This window comes from Pinus tabuliformis, chromosome 2_2 (genome assembly GCF_031772625.1).
Source record: "Pinus tabuliformis cultivar Carrire ecotype Pingquan chromosome 2_2, CPIR1, whole genome shotgun sequence".
In the NCBI taxonomy this organism is placed as follows: domain Eukaryota; kingdom Viridiplantae; phylum Streptophyta; class Pinopsida; order Pinales; family Pinaceae; genus Pinus; species Pinus tabuliformis.
In genome coordinates this window covers 121,327,872-121,339,933 of record NC_142300.1, presented here as the reverse complement: position 1 = coordinate 121,339,933, position 12,062 = coordinate 121,327,872, and positions in this window count along the sequence as shown.

Below are 12,062 nucleotides of genomic sequence, written 5' to 3'. Positions count from 1 at the left end.
ACAGATATTCCTTTATAAATAGGTTACCAAACGTTCAATTGTAAGGAATGACATTTCTGCAACCCCATCTTCCTACCCATCTACTTGCCTAGCATTTTTTGTTTCTTCATGGAGGGTGCACTTAGACTTGCAGACCCTTATGTGCCTTTTCTTTTCTTTGGCTTTTTCCTTTTGATTTTCTATCTATGGCTACCCTTATTGCTTCCAAGGTCCCAGATTAAGCAGTTGGGAACCTTATTTCTCTACCTAGCTACTGGTCTGCCAAGATTAAACAGTTTGGACAGACTTCTTTCTCTATTCTACAACAGAAAATTGAAACATGGCATGATCCAGATTAGGCTGTTGGACCATCCATCAAAATTTAGTCAACATCAAGCTATGTACCCACATTGTTTTCTCTTGGAAATATGGGATCTTTGGTTCACCAAAGCAGAGCATATTTGGAATTTTCTTTGCCAATCATGAAATATGAAACCTATTGGTATAGGTAGCCAACAGAAACAAGAAAATTCAATGGTTAAATTTATTGTTTAAGATATTTATAAATATATTACTATGTGAATTTTAAAGAGAATAGAAATGACTAATTTTTTTCATGAATTTCTCTTTACCAGTATATTGGTAATATTAGAATATATATAGATATATTTATATACAAAAAATTGGAAGTAAGACACGACATGCATAAATGTCATTCCTGTAAGTAGAGTAAAAGCATAGTTATTTATAGGTTGAAAGGACTGGAAGTACTAGTGGCATATATATATGTATGAAACTCTAAGTGTTTAGGATATAATCACTAAAAAAATTATTAGAACTAGTTTACTTTCCAAGCTAAACTATAAAGATTAACTAAGTCATATGTATGATTGAAGAAAAACCAAGACAATATACAAAAGAATGTATAAAACATTACATACACCTACAATAGTTTAAATATAAACCATAAGCATAAAGATTCTGAAAATTCAATTCTTATATGGTTAAGTGAAATAGAGTAAGATGATATTGTATTACATAAGTAATGTAAAAAAAGTTTGAAAATACATGAGAGATTTGGTATTAAACAAAAAAATAAGAACCATTAACCTGCAAATTCTTTTCTTGAAAAATAATTGAAATATGTAAGCATATTAATCATTTCACACTAGTAATTGAAGAACTTACAATTCTTCAAATCTACAGTATAGAGATAGGTGTATAAGAAAGTATAATGAAACAAATATAGAAATTGAATTGAAGAACTAATTAGACAACATTTTCATTAATAATGAAGAAACTACTTTGATTGTCGTGTTGGCCGAGAATGACCATAAAAATAGAAAATATGTTACAACTATTATGTATTTTGGGTTAAAAATCCCTTAAGAAGAACACATGTCAGACATAAAGGCCTATACGATATAAAATTCCTAAATGGAAGTAGTACTAATACATCTTTTTATAAACTAAATATAAAGATAGGAAACCTTGTTATCTTGTCCTCAAACAAAAAGTCATGCACATGCAGAGAAATAATCTAGGGGTTTTAGGATCATCTGACCTCGAAGGAAGAATATGAATTCTCCATGAGCAGTAGGAAGGCTCCAAATTATAGCCTTGAAGGAAACTATTTCAAAATTAACCAGAAGGTGTAATTACGTGCGAATGTGCACTAGAAAAAGAACTACATTATGATATATAAAATTATAAATGAGTTAAAATATAACATGAAGTAAACAAGGAATATTTAAGGGTATTTACCTAGAGAATATCCCCATATGTAGAATGATTTGCCAAAACCCTGCCATTAGAAACAATTTTACATGCGTAGGGTTCAAAATTTATAATCTTAGTTAAAAATAGAAAATATGGAATTCCTGGTGGAAAAAACAACTGAAAGATAGGTTAGGGTTATAAACTATATAAATATCTTATTCCAGAAATGAAGAAATAATAGGTGGAAATAATATAAGTAATTAAATACATAAATACTTTTATAGGGTTAAAACATAATGTAGAAATTTAACAACAATGCTATATCAAAGGGTATTACCAAGTAAAATATTATTCCGGCCAAACCCTCATAATCCGCTAGTGACTACAATGGAAATCTAATTTATATATGAACCCATACCAGGCTAGGGTTTCAATTATGAAAACCTAGTTATGTTAATAAAACATAAGATGGATTAACGATATACAAATATCCAAGAAGAAAAAATGATAAATAAATGAAATATACCAGTACAAGACCAAAGTTATTTTCAAAGAATCGAATTGTTGCCAAGTCGAATTCACTACAAGAAAGAATTGAATACCAAAATAGTAAATTAGTCAAAAATATATATCATTTCCCAACAAGCAAGGAGTTAGGATTTAATCATGATAGTTGAACACTATACAGGATAACTGAAGGAGAACAATAAAAAATAAATTGTTTCATTATACTTAAACAAATTCAGCCACAATGTATCTTGCAATATTTTATGTTGCCAGAGCCAAGTGAACCTTGGTGAAATAACATGACAAATAATACAACCGAGTGATGGGAATGTCGATGTTGTGATGCCACTAGTTGCAAGAATTAAACAATTTTGAGAGGGGGGAGGTGAATTAGTATTGTGCCCAATGATAAACATATACCATTTTTTTCCTTTTATTTACACAATTACTTAATCATCATTCAATAGCAGCATATATAAACAACACATGCATAATCAGAAACATAAATAGTGATCATCAAAGCACATCACACATAGAGAAATAAGCTATAAGGTGGAAATCCAAAGGGTAAAAACCACTTCCAGCTAATAGTCTCTGTCTTCATCTTTCTATTAATCTCACATCTTCTTCTACATCTGAATCACTAGCCACCACCATTATGCAAGCCACAACTTTCCAATCACATGAGATGTCGCACGCTCCATTCCACTACCTGGATGAACTTTGCAGGCCACTACTTGCTGGAAGCCACCACTCCCTGGACTTTGCAAGCCACTACTCCCTTAACTTTGTAGGCTACTACATGTTGGAAACCACCACTACCAATAAGTCTAGCCCAACCACCACTGGATGGAAGCCACCACTTCCAAGTTCTCAGTCCACTACTTGATGGATGTCGTTACACCATGTCACAAAAAGCTACTACTTGCCTCATTAAAGGTACCAACCTTCAAGTTCTCTTGTGGACCATGTTTAATAATGTTTCATGTTGAATCAATTTCTCTTTGCAATCAAACACTTGTGAGCTACATTTAGTCCATTTTCATATTAGACTCACAATGTACTTTATGCTCATCAACTAAAAACAACCTTTGTAATGAAGATCAACCTCTCTCAATCAATTTTGGTATCAAACTCAATAACCCAACAATACCAAACAATAGCAAAATCAACATCATACTCATCTATCACTAACACTAACTACTACAACATATAAATATCATATTACGGATGAAAATACATAAAAGCTACAACAATTAACTCTCTAATAAAACCCCTTCAATAATACTAATATCAACAACAAAATATGGTATAAACATCAACAACAACTAGAATCAATACCATTTACAACACAAACATGTTAAACATATAAATAAATAACATCTCCATCATCCTCTAACATATGCTCTAAATCTGATCACTGATCTACACATTATCTATGTATTCTTGTTGTTTACTCTCTCATACTCTCTAACCCCTTCTAATGCACACTCTAATGTTTTATCATTGATGAAAGATGCAATCAATACAAAGCACTAAGCCTCATTATTTTTGAGTTTATCACCTTCTAGAATAATACTAACTCAAGTCGAGTCTAACCACCAAATATTATGTGCAAAAACCTTAGTAAATGCCCTTGGAATTGATTGGAGTGTGCACGCAATGTGGTAAAATTCTAGTCATAGGCAATAACTCACCTTATGCACTCAAGAAGTGCATTATAACAATAGTGACAAGCTTGTTAGGGTGAGTTATAATGTAGCTTTTCCTCTTGTGAACTATGTTTCTCTCTTTCAATGCCCAAATCTCTCACAAACCGGTCCAAACTTCGAGAATTTATCCAACATCTTCTATAAGTATCTCCCAAACCTCTAGATCCTCTACAAACCTTAGAGACATTCATAAGATTATAATAATCATGAATAATCCTTCAAACATATATACATCATTTCCAAGACAATCGAATTCACACCTGACTCCTTAGGTAAGCACCTTAGGTGGACATCCTAGGTTGATATCAACGGAAACATGCCCAACATGCCCCCCCCTTTCATATCAATGTCAACCTATAGCCAAAATGCCAAGATGATCTCCATGTATCTTTGACTAAATGGCCTCATTCTCTTCTTGTCATTTCCACTCTCCCCCTTTGACATCAATGGCAAAGGGCAGACAAGTATGGATGAACCATATGTTGAATACTGCTAATATCAAATAATATGCAGATTAAAATTGATCAACTCCTTATGCCAATAATCCAACACCATGCTAAAAAACCATACCTTTATGCCAACATCAACATCATGGCTCTATGTCAATACCATGTTGCTAGGCTAAAAATGCTCCCCCCTGAACATGTAATTGGGTTGCAAACATATCTCCTATATTGTTGTACATGCTATATGTTTCCAATGCCTCCTTGTTACAAGAGGCTTCTCCTCATGGACCAATACTCAACTCATACATGAAAAAAATATATGCAATGATTACAGTGCTTCAAAGGCCTAACACATGACAATATGAATGATCTATAAGGGTTGTACAATGCCTCCAAATAGCTGGTATATGGTTGAAACATGACTCCTCTTCTCATGCATGAACATCACTCATATGATTTAACCAATGACACATAAGATAAACATGATAGTACATGGCTACAATAATGACTCTAAGCTCACACATGGCTGAAACACATGACATATACTAGCCCAAACATGGTTGTAAAAACTCTCATCACTCAACATGACTCACTTCAACACATGCTTGACATGACCCATGACTCTCTCTCTTGACTCTAGGACCCATCCGTCGATAACCAAATGAAGAAAATAGTTTGTTACAAATATTCATATTGAGATTACATGGCTGAAAATGGTGATATACAATGTATAATATATGGTTGTTACATCATGCTCATGAATGTGCTTTCATGGCCAAAACAATGTCTTCTCCGAATGCATGCCAACAATAATTTTGTTGAAACAATTTATCAAATACACTGCATATATGTTTGCCATTGCATCCATAATATCAAGAGAACATGTAGAAACATATGGATTAAAGTATCACCTTCCTCTACACATGGTTGAATCAAATATGTTCTTTTGTGCATGAATATAAATGAAATTTTCAACCAATTTTTAGTGAGAACCAAGAACATATATATAGCTGAAAATCACACTCTTTCACTCATGGAAACATATATGAAGCTGCTATAAATGAATGAGTGAAAGCAATAAGGAAAATTATAAGTAAACTAGGCAACCCCCAAACTGTGCATAACTTCTCCTAAGTTCATTATACCTCCAATAGGTGGGTTGATCTTGTGGTCCTGAACATGGAATGAGCCTGATGATCAAATCAAGATCTTGCTACTACAGCGTGTATGCATACGATGTTTCCATACTACTATCATATGCTCCCCCTGAGGCTATGCAACTCTCATAAACTTCTGCAACCTTTTATGAATATGTAACTGGTATACAATGGACTGCAGAAGGGGGCTGATCTCTCTACTTCATGGGATGATGTTATTTATTCCTCCACATGGTCCTAAGCTACTTCTTTTCATTCATCTTATATTTTCTACTAGATATTCTTTGAATCTGTTGCTGCTTTTACTAAATTTTCCTTGAAGAATTGAGCATCATGAAATGTCTTGCCATGTGACCAAATTTTTGACAAGTATAACAATCCACATGACTAATATATGATGAAAGAGGATCAAGTATATTTCTTCATATTCTGCATCTATGCCTTGTATAAAATGTGCCTCTCGTCCATGGGCTAGATCTGCAATCAATTGCCTCATGGAAAAACAAGTTATGTCATGGAAAAACAAGTTATGTCATGGAAAAAAAATTCCATTAAATGCATAATTATACCTGATGGATGATCTCTTTGGCTACTCATAAGGTTGCAAGCTCTACTGACTAGATATGTAAACTTTTTTATTTGGATGTAACTTTTCCAAATGTGTGGTAGTTGTAACACTACCTTATCCATCAAAATAATAAAGGGACTTTGATTCCTTTGAAATTTGACAAATCTGCCATGATCCTATCTTGGAGAAAATGGTCTTCTAAATGTAGTTTTTCCTTGAGGTATTATTCTCTACTATTTCTAGATCTATTTCTTCACTGATCCTTTTCTACTCTTGTTGTTGTTATTGTTCGCTTCAGGCCTTTTTGGTTATGCATTGTTATTCTTACCTGCATGCAAGTTGGACCCTCCCTTTTGAAAACCAAGAACAAATCTATTCAATGGAGATCTTTAATTTTTAAGAAAAAAATACAAATCCTTCGTACTCTTTTTTTACTTTAGTTGGTTATCCTTTTCTTCAGTATACTTTCTCAATGTGACAACTTCTCCTTTAAGTTGTACAATTTAACCCTCCTCTTTTTGTTGGTTTCTCATAAACTATTCAACTCTTTTCGATTATTCCACCTATGTATTCCAATTGATAATATCCTCCAGGAACTCCTCTTTTTCATCACTTATATGCAATAATTTTTCTTGATATCTAAATGCAGTTGTCAGACTACTAACCTCAATATATAATTTCTCTACTACATCCATGGAAGACCCATACTTAGCTCTAAGAAGCTTAACATTATCCTCATCCTCACTAGGGGACTGAGAATGACGAATCATAACCATAAAAAAATATAAATCAAAATAAATTCATTATTACATATACCTTTATATCCATTCTGTTGTAATACCTCTGGTTCATGATTTTCTGATTTCTTCACATGATTTTCTCAACCCTTCACATTAGGGGGATGAGACTCTTCTAGCTAAGATTCTTTCTTTTGAGAATCATTCTTATTTTTCTTATTCTTACTCTTCTTCTTGACCTCTCCATTACTACTGTTATCACCTCCAACAAAAAAAACTTGCAGTCTGTCGCAAATCTCTTATGCAGATTCTAGATCTACTACTTCTCCAAGTTTTCATTATGGAGATTCTCATAAATGTTTCATCTTAATAAAGAATTTTGCTGCATTATTTTAGGAAAATGTGGATCCTCACCACATCCTCCACATACCAAATTCCAAATGTTAGATCCACAAGTTAATAATTAACATATAATATTTTCATGCCATAGCTTAAAATTTGTAGCAATGAGGATTGATACTCTTGGAGGATTCATTATGTAAATAAAAAATAAAAAAAGATTACCAATACTCCCTATATCTACTCTCCAATAATTAAGCTACAACTAGGAGACCTAATTTGATACCGGTTATTAGGAATGTAGATGGTATGATACCACTAGTTAGAACCCCTGAATAATACTGAGAGGGGGGCTAAATCAGTGTTTTTCCCTATGATCAACGTATACAATTTTTTGGCTTTTCTTTACACACTTACTAAATCATCATTCATTAGAAGCATATATCACTGAAAAATGCATAATCATAAACATAAGAAGTAATCATCAAAGCACATCACACATAGAGACACATGATATAAGTGGAAACCCAAAGGATAAAAACGATTGTTATTTGATTGTCTTCGTCTTTGTCTTTCTATTAATCTCAAATATTCTTTTACTTTTTGAATCACTAGCCACCACCAGTTTTCAAGCCACAACTTTCTAATCATGCGAGCTTTACTTTCTTTAGGCCACTACCTATATGAACTTTGATGGCCACTACCTGTTGGAAGCTACCACTCTCTCAATTTTGTAGGACACTACCTACTGAAAGCCACCACTCCCAATAAGTCTCACCCATCCACCACTTGATGGAAGCCACCACTTCCAAGTTCTCTGGCCACTACTTGAAGGATGTCACTACAACCTATCATAACAAGCCACTACTTGCCTCACTGAAGGCCCCAACCTTCAAGTTCTACTATGGACCATGTTTCACATCGGATCACTTGCCCTCTACAATCAAACATTTGTGAGTCACATTTAATCCATTTTCATAATGGAGTCACAATATATTCTATGCTAACCAACTAAATACAATTTGCACAAATTAATATAGCCTCTACAATAATATAAACCTCTCTTAATCAATTTTCTTATCAAACACATTAACCCAGTAGCAAAAAACAATAGAAAAATCAACATCATACTAGACCATCACTAACACTAACTATTGCAACATACATCGATCATATTATGCATGACAATACATAGAAGCTACAACAATTAGCTCTCCAATAACACCCTTGGCACAATAATCAGATCAACAACACAATCTATCATAAACATCAACAACAACTAGAAGAAATACCATGTGAAACACAAACATGCTAGACATACAAATGCAAAAAAACTCTATAATCCTCTTATATGTGCTCTAAATTTGATCTTTTATCTACACACTATATTTGCATTCCTAATTCATACTCTCTCATACTCTCTAACACCTTTTATTCCACACTCTTGACTTTTATCATTGATGAAGGATGCAATCAATACAAAGCACTAGGACCAATTATTGTTTACTTGATCACCTTCTAGGATGAATAATAACTCAAGTTGACACTAACCACCAAATACAATGTGAAAAACCTTGGTATGTGACCCTAAAATTGATTGAGTTCAACACAAAATGTGAGAAATTTCACTCACATGTAGTAACATAGCTTCTTGCCTCAATAAGTTCATTAAAACATAGGTGACAATCTTGATATGGTGAGTTATAACTAAGGTTTTCCTCTTGTGAATTGTGTTACTTTGTTTCTTTGCCCAAATCTCTTACAAACTGCTCCAACACTTCCATAATTTGTCCAACGTCCTCTGTAATCATCTGCAACACTTGTAGATCCTCTACAAACCTCATAAACATCATAATAAGAGTTTGATGATCATGAAAACTCCTCCGAACTTGTTTACATCAATGCCAACACAATTGACTCCACAACTAACTCTTTAGGTAAGCAACCTAGGTTGACATCAAAGCCAATGCCATGAGGCAAAAATTCCCAAAACTGAGAAGGATCTTAAAGCCGAGATAAGGAAATTGTCTTGAGTACCTAAAAATGGAGAGAAAACAGTTAGATAATTTACTTAAAAAGAAATGAGTATTCAAGAAGAAAAATAGAATCAATGATATATAACACTAAACCCTCTAGAAATTATACCTTCATATTAAACCAATAGTACAGTGAAACAAATGCACAAACCCTAGTTCAAATATCTTTTAATGGAAAAATGAAATTTGTAATAGCTAGAGCTCTCTGATGGTAAATGAGTAACTGAAGCTCTAGGGTAAATGCATCTTCTAGTACCAGAAGGAACATAGGGTTTCCCAAAAGGAAATCGAATGAATGAGCTCACAAGTCCACAATAGGGGTATTCATTGAAATAACCAAAAAAATCTAATCAACGTATGTTGTAGATCCATCAAGGGTTGATTCCATCCATTGATTGTAGGGCTTGTTCAAGTCTTTGTGTTAAAATTTTGAGGCAACACATGGAAGTAGATATGCATGGCCGAATCCATGAATAGTTTATAAAGACTGTATTTGAAACATACCACATGGAACCTGCTTACAAAATTCTTTGTTTTTGCTGCTACAACACCCTCCAAAATTTTGGCGTGTACCAAATTTTCGAGCCTACCTTGGTCTTGTGTAGTTTCGTCTCAAACAGTGAAAAGTATTCCATTTTTTTTTCTAAGTGTTTTGGTGCCTTTTACAAGAAAGGAAAAATGTCATATTTTCACCTGTTAGATGTCATTCAATGTATATAAGCTTGTTTTCATGGTTTCAAGGGGTTATCCTTGTGTGAATGAGTTGATATAATCATGTAAACATCCATTACACTCATTTCCAATTTTTTAAGCACTCTTGCACAAGTGTCTTCATGGTTGTAACAAAATGTATGTTTAGCGTCAAACTTGTCGTAAAGTTATCGCAAATTCGGGGCATTCAGGGAAATGTGTTGTTCATGTGTAATAGATGATCTATCTTGTTGTTTCAACAAGTTATCTAAGTGTGTGATCATATTCAATTCATATCACTATTCACATCGGTCTCATTGATCCCACACTTAGCCAATTTTCAGAGATTTCCCAGCAACTTAGCCTCATCCAGCCTTCCTCAACAGCGCATTATGCAGTTCCAAACCTGAAGCTTCCACCTTATCCCATGACATTGAAGAATACGCAGTTCCCACCTCCCAGGACTATGCACTACACAGTTCCAGTGCTTAAGCTTGATCTTGCCCCCATAATTGCATAATCCAATCCTCCTACCTCACCTCAACTATGCATTACACAGTCTTTGAGCTCAAGCTCACACCTTGAAATCCTTAAATTCACAACTCCACAATCCCCAGTCCTTCTTTGCCTCCAAGAACTACACAACTCTCACAAGTATAAAAAAATCCCTCATCTCAACCCTTTGATCCCAAAAATTACGTGGTCTCTCTTCCCAGTCAATCTTGGACTGCACATTATGCAATCTCAAGGCTCAAGCTTTAGCCTGCAACTTGGTTTTGGCCCAGTCAGTGGATCAACATGCACTATCTTAGACTAGGGGTTTATCATACTGATGTCATCCTATCATTCCCCCTTGGTGTCCTCCTGCTCATCCTTCATGGCCCACACCTTCTCCCTGGTCTTTTGCACATCAATACCATTCCCAACCTGCCAATCAATCATTTCAGACATATGCTCCCCCACAACCTTAGTGGAATACACCATCACAAGGGTGGAAGCCCCCATACAACCAATATCCAGTCTTCCTGCCTCCACCTCCATCTAAACCATAGGTCCTTCACCCTGCTCCACCTAAGAAATCTCAGATGCCTCCTCAACCAAATCTGAACCCGAACAACAAGTAGGAATAACAGATCTATATTGGAGAGACATCTTACGCTTCTTATGGTGTGGAAATTCAAGAAATCATCCTCAGGTATGGAAGAGTGATTCCAGATAATCAACCTCCATCTCCACGTGAGGAGCTTGAAGAGGAAAAGGAAGAGAGTGTTCCTTAAGCCAATCCACCTCCTTTTCCTGAGAGACTAATCCATCCTAGCCAGTAAACCTCAGAAGAGATTGAACTTTTAGGTGAATTGAGAAACTTATGTGTTAAAATCCCACTCCTCCAAGCTATCAAGGATGTCCCCATCTACAACAAGTTAATCAAGGAGAAATTCTTCAAACATCCTCGGAGAAGGAAGAAAGACACCCTTACCATTAATGACATTGGACAACTTTCTGACTTAATGTTGGGGAGAGTTGTTGGGCATGGGATCCCTCACAATAGGTTTTGGGGCTCAAAGCCTCAGTTTTGGTCAATTGTATTGTAAGACTCCGCGAAGTATGGGTGTGGAGCACGAAAGTCTAGGATAAGTCATAAGGTTGTTCGCCCTAAGAATTTTCAAATAATGTAAAGTTGTGTCAGCCTACCCATGGTTTGCAGACCATGGGATTGTATAAATAGAGCGAGGCTCTAAGAGTAAAGTAAGTTTTTGGGGAAGTTAAGCAAGAATGGGTCATTGATGTATGCAAAGTAACTCTAAGTCCCTAAGTCTGAGTCTTGGGTCGTAGGAGTAGGAAGAGGCTCTGCAGCTGAGTGCGCAGAGGCCTAATAGAGTCCACAGCAGAGTGCGTGGACCCCTGCAACTGAGTGCACAAGGCGAAGTTGGGATTGTAATTGAAGAAGAGCATTAATAAAGATAAGTTTGATTCGGAATACTGTGTATCTGTGCTTCTGTTTACCTTTATGCATTTATATTGTTTATGGTTGCGCGCACTTATCTGAATGTTTAAAGGTTAACAAGAATATTGGACCCACACAATTAAGTCAAGAATTAATCTAATAAGCACAATAAGTATAGAGATCAGGGTAGGACTTTCTGTGTAGAACTGCGCGAAGGCAGTTGCATA